We start from the raw sequence: 16,556 nt of genomic DNA, 5'->3' as shown, positions 1-16,556 counted from the left end.
AAATGTCAAAAGAAAAGATGGTACATCTTTAGGAAAGAGTAAGAAAGACCAGCTCCCATCTGCTTGCCAACGTAGCCATTAATGTTCAGGCACAAGCTCTGTGCAGCTGTAAAATCTCTGATCTGTTTGTTCTCAGGGGACTTTAAACACAGTCACCAGACAAGTGCAGGAAAAACAGTTCACACCACAGCACACAATTACTGCTGGGGCTGATTTCAGTAGGGATGGAGTCCATATCCTCTGCCAGGGATCAGCATCTTCCAGGGCCCCTCAAGCCTTTAATCCACGAGCACACTTTCAGACCCATTGTAATGGCTTAGAGTTCGAGTTTGCCTGCTGGTGGTTGAAACACAGTTAAATAAGAACCTGTTATCTCATGAACGTGAAAATCCAGCTGCTTAGGGCAGTTTGAGCCATCCAAGATGGACATAAACAAGGACAACAAAAAACTGTGGGAGGAGAAGGCAAAGTTGTGTGCAGAGATCAGCCAGAGAAACATGACCCTGAGCTGTGAGGAAAGGATGTAGATTCTTCCTGTTTAACACCAGACATCGAGTTTTAGTGCTTTTCCAGGGGACCTCCAAGAGAGTGATCCAGAGTCACCAGTGACATCAACAACCTGTGTTAAATCTTCCTCTGAGGACAATGAAGTGCAGGTGGAATTTGGGCTCTGTTAAGCTGGACCATGTGAATCCCTTCCCAGGTCTCTCAAAGACACAGATCTAACAGGAGAACCTGGTGTTTCTTGTGTGTTTCTAGAAACCGTAAAGTTTAATTGTTCAAACGAGGCTGCTAACAGATGCTAATGGATTGCAGAGAAAGCAGGAGATAGGAAGTGGTGAGACATTCAGGGCCAATTTGTGCTAATGAGAGCTCATTAAGAGGTTCTTGAGATAAAGGTTTGTCACGAGGCAGTTAGTGTGGCTGAATTTAGTGGTTTGTGTAGAAGATGGGTTAAAATCCAAGAACTCTGTCCTGTTAGGACGAGACTGATTAAATTTTAAACAGCACTGACTTGAAGCCACTTACCGAGGTGAGGAAAAGGAAGGAGGAGGTCCTCAGCCAACATTTTGGGTTCTCAGGCTGCAGAGGGAGGGCAGTTCCAGCCCTTGGAGAGGCTGTAACCTCAGAGGGGAGAACCACTGCGCTGGGACGGCTCGGCAGAAAGCTGTGAAAGTGATTTAAGAACGTGACCTGAGAGTTTTAAGATATAGTTCCATGAACAATCATAAAAATAGCCTTCCAAGGGAATGAGTCAGAGTACCCAATATTGCTGCTTACAGCCTTGCACTTCATGCTGAGACTTGAAAGAGAAACTGATCACTCTGCACAGAGCAGCAATTTTTTCCAGGGATATGAGTAAGGCAAGATCATGGAGAAATTGCTTATCACGATGGGCAAAGCAGATGGGCAAGAGACATGACAGTTGCAAAATGGGTTTTTTTGGAAAAGTCTCCTGATTTCAGATGCTATGGCTTGCCAGCAGGATTCCTTGTATGGTGGAATATGGTCTCTCCACCACATTTTGCTGTATTCCTGGCTGGTAGGACTCTCCTCAAAGGCACGTTCACAGCTCAGAGTGGCCCTGCAAAGAAGTTCCAGTGTCTGCACACAAGATCACATAAAGACCAAAAATGCCAGTTTAGTGCCCAGGGGTTCATTGGGGCTGACATGTATGTCCAGACATGAAACAGTAACAGCCAAAGGGCAAGTCAGGCTCCAAGCTGAGTTCTACTTACCTGGAAAAAAAGTAGTCTCACAATCTTCCAACATTTAGCCATGCTTTGTCTTTCCTGAGAGAACAAAGAACCTCCCTACCTTCAAAGGGAAGAAAAAAATATAAACTGGAAATGAAGTAATTCAGTGCCTAAAATTCTCATACTGCATCCATTGCACAGTAATTTAAAGTTCTTATATACTTCATCACAATATCCCATGGTAGTAAAATCCATCCCTGTTTTGGAGAAAGCCCATGGGGTTTGAATCATGCATACACACAGCAGAGCTGTTTCTTCTGTCACATTGCTCAATAAAACTCTTCCCCTTACCCAAAAGGAGGATCACCTGGAGATGGGACACAAGAGGCTGGATGGAGGCCTCCCATATTCCAAAAAGTAGTATTTTGGCTTGGTTTAGTAAGTCCTTCTACAGAAGTATTCTGCAGGGGAGCAGTGGAAAACTAACCCACCCTTCTCTTTTCAAGGACAATTCTGTATCTGGTCATTCTGGTCTTGCCAAGTGTGTGGGGATCTCCCTTCTCTGCTGGCTGCCCATCCTCAGGACTGCCAGGCCCCTCAGCAACACTTCCCAAGCTCAGGGACTGTGGCTATGAAGGAGCACAGCCAGAGCTGCAATATTGGTTCTTGGTGCTGTGAAGTTGGAAGGAAATCTGTGCCACTCCAGCAGCCACTGGAGAGAAATGGCTCCCTGTCTGTTCCCAGGCAGCCACCAGTGTCTCCAGCTTTTCCTCTTTGCAGGTCTTCTGCTAAATCAGTTCTTTCCTTGGTACATTTTGTACATTTTGGTGTCCAAATTTGCTTTGCACTGATAGGTCTTTGCTTGGAAGCCTCTATTTATAGTGAACTGAGGTGAACTGTCTTTTTAACTTCTGCCTGAACTTCAGCTGCAGAAAACATTCCATCCCACGTTCCTTTTTCTTCCCCTGAGGTATTAAACACAAATACCTTCACAATTTGGTTTAAGTTTTGTTTACTGGCAGGCTTTGGAAAATAGCCATTATGCTTTTGGTTTTAGGTGTTTTAGTATCTTTTAGCTGCTCTAAAAGATGATATTGTTTGTAAAGTGAAGCTTGTAGATAGAAGCATTTTGTTCAGCATGTTGAGAGCACTAAACTGAAGCATGAGGAGAAATGAAAAGGGAGAAGTTTGGGAGGCTGCTTAAACTACTTCTCATTCGGTAATTCCAAATGAATATATGAATCAAATTACTTGTCAACACTATGCAAAGGAAACAGCTCCTTGTTCCTGCTCTTGAAATGGACATATGTGGCATAATAAGCAGTGGAAACTGTAATGACTGGAAGGATGCACATTCCTTTCCTTAAAAATTATGGGTCAGGACTGGTTTTGCTGTTGTATTTCTGTGTTACTGACTCAGCAGTGGCTGTGGGGCTCTCCTCTGTGCACTGATGCTCTAACAGATATTGTGAGAGAAATGCTTTTCCTAGTTTAAACCAAACTTTGCAATTTTACCCTTGCAGCTGCAGATTCCCATTTTTCATTGTGGGCCAAAGCTGAGGGCTGTGGCTTTGGAAACACCAAAGATTTGTGATGAGCTGTTAACTATGCTAAATTATTCATGGCAAATAAATATGTGACCAGTGAAATGTTCAGATAAAAATGAAAGTTACCTTCACAGTCTGAGATTGCTTTTTCATCCAGTGATAACCTTCTGGAATGCTATCACAATTTGAAGTCAGTAAGTTGGCTGTGCAAGCCTGCAAGAGCTCAAACACTCGTGAAGATGTCTTTGGGTGTTTTCCATGATCTGTCCTTTTCCATGCTGTCTCCTGGCTTCTGACCTGTCTGATGAAGTCAGATATCAACATTAGAGGATCTGTTCCAGCAGCTCAGACAGTGCTGGGCATCTGCTCCGTGCCATGGGTGACCTGTGCTGTGCTGGGAGGAGCCCTGGTTTATCTCAGTGCTCCATTTCCCTGCAAACCAGTTCATGTTCTTGAAAGTTTTTTCTCCTTGTGACTGCCAAGACAGTCTGGGGCAGGAGTTTATCTTACCTCACTTTAATGCTCTGAAAACAGAACATCAAAGCTCAGCTCAGTCAAATTTCCTTCAGAATCTACATGGAGAGTTACTACAAGGGAGTTTAATAGCAGATACCTTCTCATTTATATGCTTCTTTTAAACTGGACACCTAATTTTCCAGATTTCCTGCTATGAGGATTCATTTCAGATGTGGTTGTGCAATGCAGTGCTGTGAATTCAGCCTTTTGGAAATATTATTGACCATTAATTGTCTATGAGTTCATGAAAACCATTTATAACAAACTTATTAGTTTAAGAATTTGAACAATTTTGCCAATTTGAGTGATATTTCTATCATCAAAGAAACTACTAACTGATTTGTAGAGGCAAATATTGAAATATTCCTCTTTTGAGTGTTTTTCACAAATTCAAGCATTTATGGAAATATTTTGGGGTTGTTTAATTATCTCATCTTCCATTAATAAAGGTATTTGATACAGACAATTCATTTAATTAATTCCCACTCCACAGTCAGCCTGGAATCTTTTCATAGACTTCTCTGGTTAGCTCCAGCTTCACACAACACAAGCAACAGGAAAACACAGGCAGGGCAGTGCACAGCTATGTTACAAGCAGGATAAGTCTTGAACAAAAGGCTAAACACACCCATTAGGGAAAGTTTGGATCTGGACTCACATCTGAACTTGTGGGAGGAGCTGAATACTAATTGTTCTATAAATATTTAATATACCTAGCACTTTCCCATTGTGTAGCATCCCAAAGGAGGCATCTCTCACACATACACACCCGGTCTCTTCTTTCATTAAGGGCTCCCAAATAGAGTAATTGGAGCAGTCATCAAATTTGCATCTGGCTGATCAGTGCCACTCCAGCTCTATTTCAATGTAATTGCAGTGGCCTCGGGTGCACTGGTGAACATGGCTCAGGGCACAGGTAATTATTGTGTCAGAGATCGTTTAATGAGGAAAAAGCAAGTGAGACACTTTGTGGGATAGGAACCCACCAGGAAATAACCTGCTTGTAAACATAACAGGACCTTGTTATTTTTCCTAATTTATACATTACGTTTAATTTTCCTAATTTATACATTACGTTTATCACAATTTTAAAAAGTTCATATGTATGAATGCAATGTGTTTGTCCTCTAATACCAAGACAAGCCAAGGTACAGACACCAGCACATCAGATTGATAAATAATATCCCAAAACATTTTGGTTTGGGACAGAATTGCCATGCTATGCTGCATGACTGTCAAAAATCCAGATGCAGTTGTCACAGGACAAAAGCTCCTTGGAGGGCTACTTGTAGGAGCTTGTGGATTTCTGTGAGATTGAGGGGTTTTTGCTCCCCTTTAGACATAGAAACTGCAATTGTAGAGGAAGATTAACAGCTCCTTACCCATGACTGAGGAGTCTGACTGCCCACGCTCATCCCCACAGAGCTTCCATGCTAAATGGTTGTCTTGTTTAATAGATTCAGTATTTTCCTTTGACACTTCACATGTGAGAAAATCTGGTTACTCTCTTGTGGAATTTGTAGAGGGCTTCCAAAAAGTTGAACAACTTTCAGCCCTTGCTCATGCCCTGGATTCTTTTTAGAAGCCTGCAGTAATCAAGTCTGGTTTTTTTACAGGAGAAAAGCTTGGTTTTCTGCCATTTTTCTCTCAGCCACTTAGATTATGTGTGTCACAGTTCTTCCTCTTTTCCTACAAGAAATGGGAACAGCTGGACATTGTTTTAATGCAAAGTTTTCATTACAAAATATGTGTATTTTCCTTAGCTTCAACCTGCCCTCCTCTGTTTGAAGGGCCACAGGTAAGGAACACCAGCCTTTGAAAGGCAAGGATTTGCTGGAATATTCTGAGAAATGTGCTAATGAAATCTCTGTGTTCAATGTTTTGATGACTGTTACAGTAACCTGGTCCTAGAAATAAATTAGATGCTGGAGTGGTCAACCAGGACAAGCTGTTTTAAAAATCTGCTACAATTTATGACACAATGACCAAATCTGTCATGTAATGGTTGAGTGTAATTTACAATGTAATGTACTAAAATACAGCCACCCTAATAACAAGCCATATAATGTACATGGGAAAGAAACAACCATTTGCCAAGGGGGAAAAAAATAAAGATGTCAACAAAGAGAAAAGGATTTCTTTTCAGCCTTCCCCTGCTTCAGGTCTAATCTTGCCCCTGTGAAGTGCACTGCAGAAATCTTGATCAACAATGGAAAATCAGAATCTTGAAAATGGGCATTGTTAATCAGGACTGACACCACTAAAAATAATGTTATAGTGTGGGACTGATGCAGCCATCGGCCCAAAGCCTGCAGGAGTTTTGTGGAGCTGGAGCATTCCAGCTCCTTGGGGAGGCACATTCTGAGGGGAAGGAGTTTCAAGGTTGCTGTACTTTGTGCAAAAGTGAGTTTTTCCCTTCTGGTGGAACACACCCTTTATTTCCCTTTTTGACTGCAGAATAATCAAGGACCTGACTTATACTACATCAGGTAGCTCAAAATGCATCTACAGCTCCTTTTTGATGCTCAGATGATTAAGAAAAGTACAAAACCAGGGCAATTTCAGGGTATTTCAGGCCCTGGTTCCTCCTCCCAGCGTCTCATGATCAGCTGTTTTTGATTCAAAATAAGAAAATTAAGCTTGGGGCACCTGAGAATTCTTCCCAGCTGCATTTGGTCCCATCTTTGTCTGTCTTTGATAATTTTCTTGATGTGGTGGGTCAGTTTTCCTACTGGGAAATGTATTCTGTGTGTAGGATTGTGCCCACACAGAGCCAGTTACCAGATCAAGCTGCTGGTTACAAGATCAGCCATGGCACTTGTGATAATAATCTATTCTGATTTTACAGCCATCAACACTCATCAGGGTAAACAAGAATCTTTCCACTGACCTTAACAGGAGCTGGAGCTGATCCCAAATATCCTGGAGTTTGTAAGCCTGAGTTTTCATCTTCTGCAATGCTACAACAGTGATATTGATTGAAACCTAGCAGAAAGAATTGTTGTTATTAGTATGCCAGGCTAAATATAATTCCATCTCTTTAACGTGCTGGTGTGGTACCATTCACTTACAAGACAGCAGAACAGAGGGGTGATATATAAATCTGAAATTCTGATTAGATGCACCCCAGTTTGTGAATACCCCTCCAGTGACATTTCTTTCCAATAAAACAGCTTATCTCCAAGACAGAGATGTTTCTTTTATAATCTTTATTTATAAGATGCTGCTTTTGATGTCCAGTATAAAACACAGAGGGACTATTGTTGATAAAAGAGGATGGTTGGCTTCTTTTCTACAATGGTGAAATCCTTCCTAGGAAAAGAGAATAGAGATGACAATTTCAGAACTCTTGAGAAGCAGAAGGGAAAGGTGAGTGCTGAAAGAAGCATTATTTACTCTTTTAATTGATGAGTTTTCCTGTAAGCACTTGCCAGCCCAAAACCCAGGAAATTCTCATGGAACCAGAGCTTTCTGCCCAGTGACACCCAGGCAAATCTTATTTCAGTGTCACAGGTGGGACCTGAGGAGGGAGGGGTTTGAGTGACACTGGGAATGGACAGCAGGAAACAGTTCATTGTCTGAATCCCCTCCAAGCAAGTGACCAGTCCAAGCTTTCATGGCTTCTTTTGGCTAATGGAATTTGTTAATGACTGCTCCATCAGCCGAAATTGTAGAGAGTCAGAGCAGGATGGGACAGAGCTCTGGTCTGAGCAGCTCCACCACACACTCTGGTGACCTTTAGCAAGCTGCTTGGACTCTTGGTGCATCTCCAGGTGTTAAATGGGTTACTCTGAACCTCCCTTGCAAGGGTCTGCTGAAATTGAGAGTCTAAGGCTGTGAGATTGTTCATGGAAGTATTTGGGAGAATCCAAGATATCTGCAGGGAAAAGCCCTCTGAAGTTTAAAGGGCTCAAATCCTCTTTTATCTGGGTATGTCCCTCTCAGTGTTCTGTTGCAGTCCTTTAAATTGGCAGATGAAGACTTCAGTAGAGCTGAGGATCTTGCCTGAGGAAATCCAGCTTTTCAGGAAGCAGGAAAAGGAAAGCTGCTTTTTTGCTCCAGAGGAGCTCTTTGTCACCTCAGAGTGAAAGAAGCAGAAAATTTTTCATTATGATGATGCTGGAGAAACAAAAAAGACAATTTGCTTTCTTTTTAGAGAGAAACCTTGTGGCAATAGGAGAGAGAAAAGCCATCATCAAGCAAAAGCATACATAACAGAAAACCATTAGAAACTCCTAACATTCACACTGACATCCTGCTCTGGGAGCTCACAGGGCTGCTCAGACATTAGCTAATTACATTTGGCACAATCCTCTCATCTTACATGCAGGCAGACACATTAGGTCGCCTCCTTAGCTGGTATAAAGTTTGGATTTTGGCAGTGTGGCTCGTGCCTTCTAGCTGAGGACAAGCCCCTTTGTTTTCATTATTTTTTAATATGTGATATATAAATAAATTTCATTTATTAATGAAATTTCACAAACTCTGCCTGCAGTTGCATACAGTGAGGAAGGACTGAGATGGAGGTTCCACCCTCTGTAACCACAGTTTAACCAGGAGCTTCCAAGCTGCTAAAATAAGATTTCTTTTTGTTGGCCACAGGGTAACACAACAGCCAGTCAATGAAACTTGACCCAGATCATGGTGAAACAATCCCAGAAGAACAGCAGAACTGGGGGCTCTCTCAAAACCTGCTGAGGGCTGCAAGGAAGTTTAAAGAAATAGAAACAAATGCTGGAATTGGGGTTTCAGAGATCAGGAGACCTGGTCATGCTTATCTGCCAGAATCACTGCAATTGATTTCCCTGAGCACCAGATCAGGCCCACAGAGTTTGTGTAGGGAAGGTTTTCCACTGGATTTTGAGATGGAGGAAAAGAAAAGCGTGGACAGGGGAAAATATGATTTCTTAACCTGTACAAGTGCTAATTTATCACTGCCACATATAGAAAGAGAAAAGCAGGAGCTGTACAGAACTTTAAGGACTTACTTATCTGTGCTCCTGGTTCTTTTTCCCTGAGAAGCAATTACCTCTTGATAATGAGGAAGGACAAAATAAGGCCATTAATCAGTAAAATATTACACATCAATGGTCACTGTGCTCACCTGGCCTTGTTTCCCCTTATTGTGGCTGAAGGATAAACAGCATTTCTTCCCAGTGTGCCCTCAGGAAGCTTTGACAGGCAAAGAAGCAGTTCATTAAAATTATCAGCTAAGAAAATCTCTAGGTCACCAATTCCATCATCCAGCAACTGTGACCCACCGGGAAATACACATTTGAGCCCAGACAGGTTTATAAATATCACATATTTATCACTGTCTACAAGTTCAGTGGTGTCATTCTACCGCCTTTCCCTGCAAAGTGATGGCAAACATATGCTGAGGTAATCAGGGGAAAATGTAAAATGTACCTTCAGCTGGAAACCTGGGAAATGCATCTAATGATGCTTGGTGTTTCAATACTGATGTTAGTAAGGCAAGAATTAATCCATAATCAGGAAATAACTCCAGAATAAACTCAATGCCAACTGCCCCCTCCATCTGAATAACAAAAATAAAATAATTAATGCAGAAAAAATTGTCTTAAATCTTACAGCTGCCCTGTGTTTGTATAAAGGAGAGCAAAACTGAAGAGCAGCTAGAGTTAATGCTGTTTAGAGATGGAAATCAGGATATCTGTACTGAGTAGATGCTTCCTATAGTAGGTATTGTTAGAGGAATGTTATAAAACATCAAGACAATACAGAGAGTCTGATCTGGGCGCGTTGGGTGCTAAAAGTTTGCCTTTGTAAGCACGAAGACACTCGGTGTGTGTAAAATGCAGAATAACCTGCTGCCGGTGAGAGATTTCTGTCGGTCCCGCAGGCAGGGCAGCAGCTGTGATGGGAGCAGCAAACACGAGGTGGCACCGTTGCCATTTTGGTCAGAGGTTCCCGGGTAACGCTGTCAGTGGGCTCTGCTCCCTCCCTTGTGTCCTTCCTCGCCGGACAGCAACTGCAGAACGACAAGAACTGAGCCCAACTTAAGATCTTGAGAAGGAGCTGTTGTTTTCAGCTTTGCTGAAGCAAAAGGCGTCTGGAGGATTCCAGGGTCTGTGACAATTTACAAAACCTGACCAGCTCATGGATGCAAGGATTGGGAACACCCCCCCTTCTCAGAGCTCAAGTTAATGTTTCTCCTCGAGTGTCCTAACGGTTTATGACAGATGTCACTTACACTGAGGCAGTAAATAAATCAATAATGACATAATAATAAAATGATACTGATTAATAAGACAGTGGTTGTCATAACATCTTTCCCCTGAAGAGTTCAAAGTGTACTGTAAAAAATGAATCTTCATTTAATGAGATCCTAAATGATTTAATCTGGTGACTTTTCAGTGCAGGGATTTCACCCACAGCTGCCTGCTCTCCCCACCCTCATATCACAGGGAATCAAGAACTGGGCTCCTCTCACCTCCACAGCTGCAGCAGTTCTGTAGAACACACCTGCAGAGCAGCCAGAGCCTTAAAAAAGGTGTCTGGGTGAATTTTCAAATCAGGATTCTTCCATATTTTTCCAGTTTTTCTGTACATATTGGTCACCCTTCACACACTCTGGGAGTCAGGCAAGCAATACAGGAAACCTTTAACAGAAAGAGCAGCAATGAAAGAGAAGCTTTTGGGAACAAATGCATGTCTGATTAATAACTCAGAGTTTGCCTGGCATTTCTGCCACTTCACAGCCTCCATAAGTTCCACAGAAAAAATGGCTCTATGGGGAATGCAGCACTCAGTGTAATTCTGAATGAATCATAGAATGTTTTGGGTTGGAAGGTACCTTTGAAGCAAGTAATGCCAAAGAGCTTTTCTTTACTGGACTTGAGCACCAATTCCCTTTGCTGAGCATTGAAATTAGGGCTTCTTCATTGTTCATCAAATTCTGGATGACAAACTTGGGTATGAAAGGAAATAATAAAATCCCAACAAATGCTTTCATTTTACTACAGATTTGTCCTCTTCATTTTTCTCTATTTATTTTGTTTGGCCTCTATGGATTTTCCAGTGCAATCAGTGCCTGTTCTGCCACACTTTCTGATTATCTTTACTATCCCTTTTCCCTGTGCTATCAACATTCTCCTCTCTCCATGTGCTGAGATAAATCTCACTGATGTAAGGGCTCTGCAACATGCAGCCTTTACCATTTCACTCTGAATGCAGAGATACAGGAGGAGAATTACAGCTTACAATAAAAATAAAAATCTTGTGAAAAGACTGCCATTTTTAAATGTTCTGTCTAAATTCTGCAGTGCTGCTTTGACAGTCCTGAAGACTGATGTTCCAAACCTCTCTAGTCTCTTCATGACTGGGCTGTGGCTTCCATTGCACAGGCAGAGGATTTGGCAGCACATCACGAGGAAGAGCTGCCTCCCACCAGTTTAGGATACATGTTACTGGGATAGGAGGAAAGGGGTGAGAGATTTCCTCATTAAAGCAGTAGAAAAGGAAACTCATGGTTCTCAGCTTCAGCAGGGCCAGTTCTACACTCAGTAGTGTCCTGCTGGTGTGAATGTACAGCCAAATCCTTATTATCCCTGGCTGGATTATCCAGGTAACTGGAATCATGTCACACACAGCCCTTTTATAGCCCCTCCACGCACTATTTTGAGAAGGGAAGTTCTGCTCTGTGCATTCTTACACTGCACTGCTCATATTTGTTTGTTTTTCTCACTTCGTGAGAGAGCCAAGACAAGCAGCACGCAGCAGTCAAGTGTTCCTCTGTGATTCAGCTTCCTTGGCAGGCAGAGCATGGAAAAACCAGCCCCATTGTAAACGAGACAAGTGCCTGGGGAAAGCAACGCCTCTGTCATGGCTTTGTGTCTCCACGAGAGGGGTGACCAGCCTTGTCAGAGCAGGAACAGAGATTTCAGTCCTCACAGGCAGCCCTTGGCAGGGCAGGGCTGGCACAGGGCGCTGAGCACATCTGTTCTGTGCTGCAAAGTCAAAGCTGCCCGGGGTTCTGTGCCTCCTTATCAGTTTTGTCCATCTTCATCACGGTCTCTTCCAGTTCTCATGCCCAGCTGTCTTAATCTTTCCATGTCACTTCCAAAATCCTTCATTTGTTTCAGAGCCTGTTATTCCTGTCAATATCACCCTTCCTGCCTGCTGCAAAAAGCCAAACCAGCCCAACCAACCAAAAACAATCTGCGTTTGAAACATGCTCATACTTCTGCAGAGTTAACTGGGAAGACACTAAGGAAGGCAGAAAACAATGAATGTGAAGAACATATTTTATGTTCTGCCTGTGGGCATTACTACCAGCTTTTGCATTTGCAGTATCCTGTATACATCCCCATTTTACAAATATATTAAAAGTGTTTACATTTTATATCAACTTTAGGCTGTAGGTAAGAAAATCTTCAGAGTCAAACTGCAGACTGTGTGTGGGCTGAATTTATTATTCAGTTTTTGTGTGAAAAGGATTACAATATCCAGAGTAAAAATATCCACTGTATATGCCCAAAAAATCATTCAAAAATAGCCCCAAAACACTGCTGTAAGTAGTTAACCTGTAATGTATTTTTGTACACAGTCATAAAACTGTCCATCATCATTCCTATATTTTTATTTTAATGTCAAATCACATAACCATTTTTAAAAGGCCTGAAAACAAAAACTGGTCAAAAGGAAGCTGAGTTGTGTTACAAGAGTTACAAAAACCAATCTCTTCCTACCTCTCAAGGCTCACTGGGGTGTCATGTAAGAATCAAGCAGCTTCTTCATGATCTTCTGCCTCATATTGGCAATGAGATGGATTTGCTTTTAATGGAAGAGCTTTCAGGACAGCTAAAGCAAGAAACTGACATCCTGTAGTAACCATTTTGTGGCAAGCACCGGTGTTGTTCAGAGCATACAGCAAGACCTCTTATTCTCACTAAAAATCAAAATTTAATATAATGTACAGCTGGGGTTTTTAAACTCAATTTTATAAAATAATTTGATGTATTGAAAAAAAAGGTAAATGATACTGAATTTGGATTGCTGTCATCTTTCACTCCAGTCACATCCTGGCAGGGAAGTGCCCTCACATTGCACTGGGATGTACTAAAAGTGCTGCAAGGTTTCTGTGGCCTGTGCTGCTCTCATGTCAGAAAATGCTCCCTGACATTTGCATGCCAAGTGCTTTGCATGGAGAGGGCTGAGTTTGTCCAGCACATGATGTGCTTCAGAACCAGTTCTGTGCCCTCACCCTGCCTTCTGGGCCTCTGCTTCCTTGGTTTTACACTCTCATGGTCCTTAATGAATGGCAAGTTCACCTTGTAGTTCTTCTGGCAGCAAACCCTAGGACATAACCACCTTTAAAATAATGCACACCGTGCCTTCTCCAGGATGTGAGACATTCTACAGGTGCTGGTAAAACCCTTTTAATATTACACACTTGATGGGGCTATCCAGGTATAAAATTTATTTCTCTTGACCTCAAGGGGGAAAACAAAACCTTCAGCAAAGTCTGTTTGTAAGAATGGTTTGTCATGTTGATCTTAAAGCCGTGGAAACCAGCACAGAGCTGAGTGATGAGGGAACACACCTCATGTTGGCTGGAAATGTTATAGAGAGACTACAGAAAAAAGCACCGGTGGAAATAGAAACAATTCCACAGGAATAAGATAGAACATTGCTTTTTCTACCAAGCTGCTGGAGCACAGGATTTCTTCCATTTGCAAAGGCAAGATTTATGGAGTGTTTTCCAGAAAGCACATCCTGCTTGCACAGCAGCAAAATGGTTATTCTGCCACCCATGCAAAAAAAAATTGCACATATTATCTGAATTTACTGAATGCTGAATTAGGTTGTTTGGGGGAAAAAAAGAATAAAAAGAAAGAAAGAAAAAGGCATAAACACTCTGTTCCGATTAGTTGCTTTTCCCTCATGCAGAAACCCATCAGGTAACATACCTGCAGTCCAGCCTTCTTAACCACCTTTTTGTTTATGGACACCTTCTGACACCTCTTCATGTTTTACCTGTAGGGATGACAAAAACTATCCTGTAAAATCTTGCCAACTCAGTAGTGATTGCTCTCTCCCTTCCAGCACTTATGCTGCCCTGAATGAGACATCCTAAATAAACCTGAAACTTAGTATTCCTGAAAGTTAAACTTTCTTCAAAGAAAAGCAGATTTTTAGAGATGTTTCAAGATAGGTACCCAAATACAAATACACCCAATTCATTAATCACTGTTGAAAAGATAAGCTTTGTTCTTTCAGCTGTGAAAAACCCCAGCCATTAAGTAGAAGACACTAAATACTTTTTACATTAGATGCTTATAAAAATAGTGTATTAGAAAATAAGGTAGATTTGAACAAACTATGAAGAAAGTCTGTTTTCAGTGCCATGCTGTGCTAGTGGCATAACTGTCAAGCCTGGTGAATTCCTAAACCTACTGTATCACTTTGCCATTCTTCTTTTAAATGTCATGTGGAATTTAATGCATTTAACACCATCAGGTATCTAATTACATCTCTGTGTCTCCTTATCAGCATCCACCACCACTCCAGACACCCTCAAGCAGTCCTTCACTGGCTGCAGTTTCCAGACTCCCCCTCTTTGAGCAGATCTCTCTCCAAAAATACCCTTTACTGGTTTTGCCTCCCACTGTAAGGTGAATGCTTTTCTTCTCCATCCCTGGAACACTTGCAAAGTCAATTTAACTCACTGTTTTCCTTCAAATTAACATCTTTGTTGTCCTTCCCACTGCTGTTTCATTGCTGCTTTGGTGCCAATCCCCTGGAGAGACAGACACACCCATTTTCTCTGTCTTATCCCCTCCAATCACTCATGCAGTAAAACACCTGTCAGGCTCCTTGGCAGAAATCCCAGTGTTAGCTGTCAAATCCTAAATCGTCCTCCGAGGTGCTTGGTGTGTCCCACATGGTAATAAGTGACATTTCCTTGAGCACACAACACCTTGAAGTTGTAATCCCCAAATTCAAAAGGTCCTTTTCCTCTCTTTATGGGAAGCATTGCATACAGAAGAGGAATGGTGGCTGTGTTAAATAGCAGCCCAAGCTATTTCTGCATGGTAAAAGTCAGAACCCTGCTTGGAAGAGCCCAGTCCTTTCATTCATCTCCACCTGGAGGAACTGAAGACAAAAAATCAAGCTTGTCTGTATTAATAATAATATTTTTGAAATATTAACTTCCATAGCTGTGAGCTAGTGAGACATTAATTAGGAAAGAGAAAAAAAGCAAAGAAGGATTCAGTAATTTCACCTGACTTTGATTTCTATGCCTTAGTTAATCATCTGTGAAATGGGGTACTATATTTACCTGTTCTGCAGAGATCTAACAGTGATAAATCAGTTGAAGAGGCATTGATCAACCTCAAAGAAAAGTCCCAAATTCAGGAATAAGTTTTATAAGGAAGATCCTTTGCAGAAACACTTATATCCTCTTTAAAATATACAGTTTTTACGGAGAAGGCAAAGCTAAACTGCTGTCTGGAAAGCTTTGGGGAAAAAATATCCAGTTAGTGTTTAATCTCTCATACAAGTCCCACATTTTCCTTTGCATTGTGAAAGAAATGTGTGTCATCTGAACTGGTCTGCACACATTGCTCATTACACAGGAGCCATGAAAAATTAAGCTTGCATTTTGTACATTTGGATCACATACTCCCTGTCTGTGGAAAATGAGATTTTTAATTTTTCTTAAAATGGGGTGAAGAAAGCAAGCTTGGAACTCTAATCTGCTCTGTAAAACCTTTGAGTGATTGGGTGGGGGCTGAGTGATAAATGATACTTCCTCAGCAGTGACCTGTTGTTCTACCACAGCTGCCCTGCTCTGTCAGCATGATGTAACATTTTAACCTTTGCACTAATGCAGCTCCTCACTCAGCCACCAAGCACCGAGAAATCCAATTTGTATAAGCAAAGGCAGCACTGGACAAAAGGCTTTGTATTGAGTCATGAATTCTTAAAAGAAATCTTTCTGTTGGAGTCACGCTCAGCTGTATCTACAGATTATCTGCCTGCTGCAGAATCACTTTCCCAGCTTTGAAATATAAACATGTGCCCATGTGGGTTAGGGTTGTGTGTGCTCTCAAAATTATCTGTGAAGATCTGTGAATTTGGGGTATGAGGCTACAAGGCAGTTGTACTTGTAATCCATTAATTGTTTTTCCTTCTATTCTGTTAAATTGTGTTTGCACTTGAATGTACTTCCAGCAATATATTGTAGCAATGATTTCCTAAATTTAATCATGCTTGAAAACACTTCCCTTTGCTTTAAATTTTCTGCCAGATAATTTAATTTGGTGTGCAATAAATCTGGTGTCAAGGGAACTTGTGAATAACCACTCTAATCACTTTTTTTCCATGCACTCCATGACATTAGAGAGATCTGTCATAACCTTGTCTCCAGTCATTTCTCTCCTGCCCTGAAGAGCCTCAGTCTGTTTAACTGCTTCTCATGTGGAAGTCATTTCAGATCTCTACCATATCTCACCACTTTTTTATCAAACTTTACTACTTGTGAAACCAGCCTGGGTGAATGGGAAGGATGGGAACTGATAAAGCACTTAAAATATTTATATTTTTACCCTAAATACTTTCTTTTTAGCCTCCTCTTCATTCTTAGGGTTCTTCTTGCCTTTTTGACAGCTCCTGAACAGTCCCAGAACTCTCCACAAATGGCTCCAAGATCTCCTTCCTGAGTGGTAATTTAGAGTGTAGCAGAGCATGCTGTCAGCCTAATAATGATAATATAAATATCAATTAAAAAGTAATTAGTAGTACTAAATGGTAAACGTGCCTTTCTGGT

The sequence above is a fragment of the Molothrus ater genome, chromosome 18 (genome assembly GCF_012460135.2).
Source record: "Molothrus ater isolate BHLD 08-10-18 breed brown headed cowbird chromosome 18, BPBGC_Mater_1.1, whole genome shotgun sequence".
Taxonomy (NCBI): Eukaryota; Metazoa; Chordata; class Aves; order Passeriformes; family Icteridae; genus Molothrus; species Molothrus ater.
Note: the sequence above shows the minus strand (reverse complement) of the source record.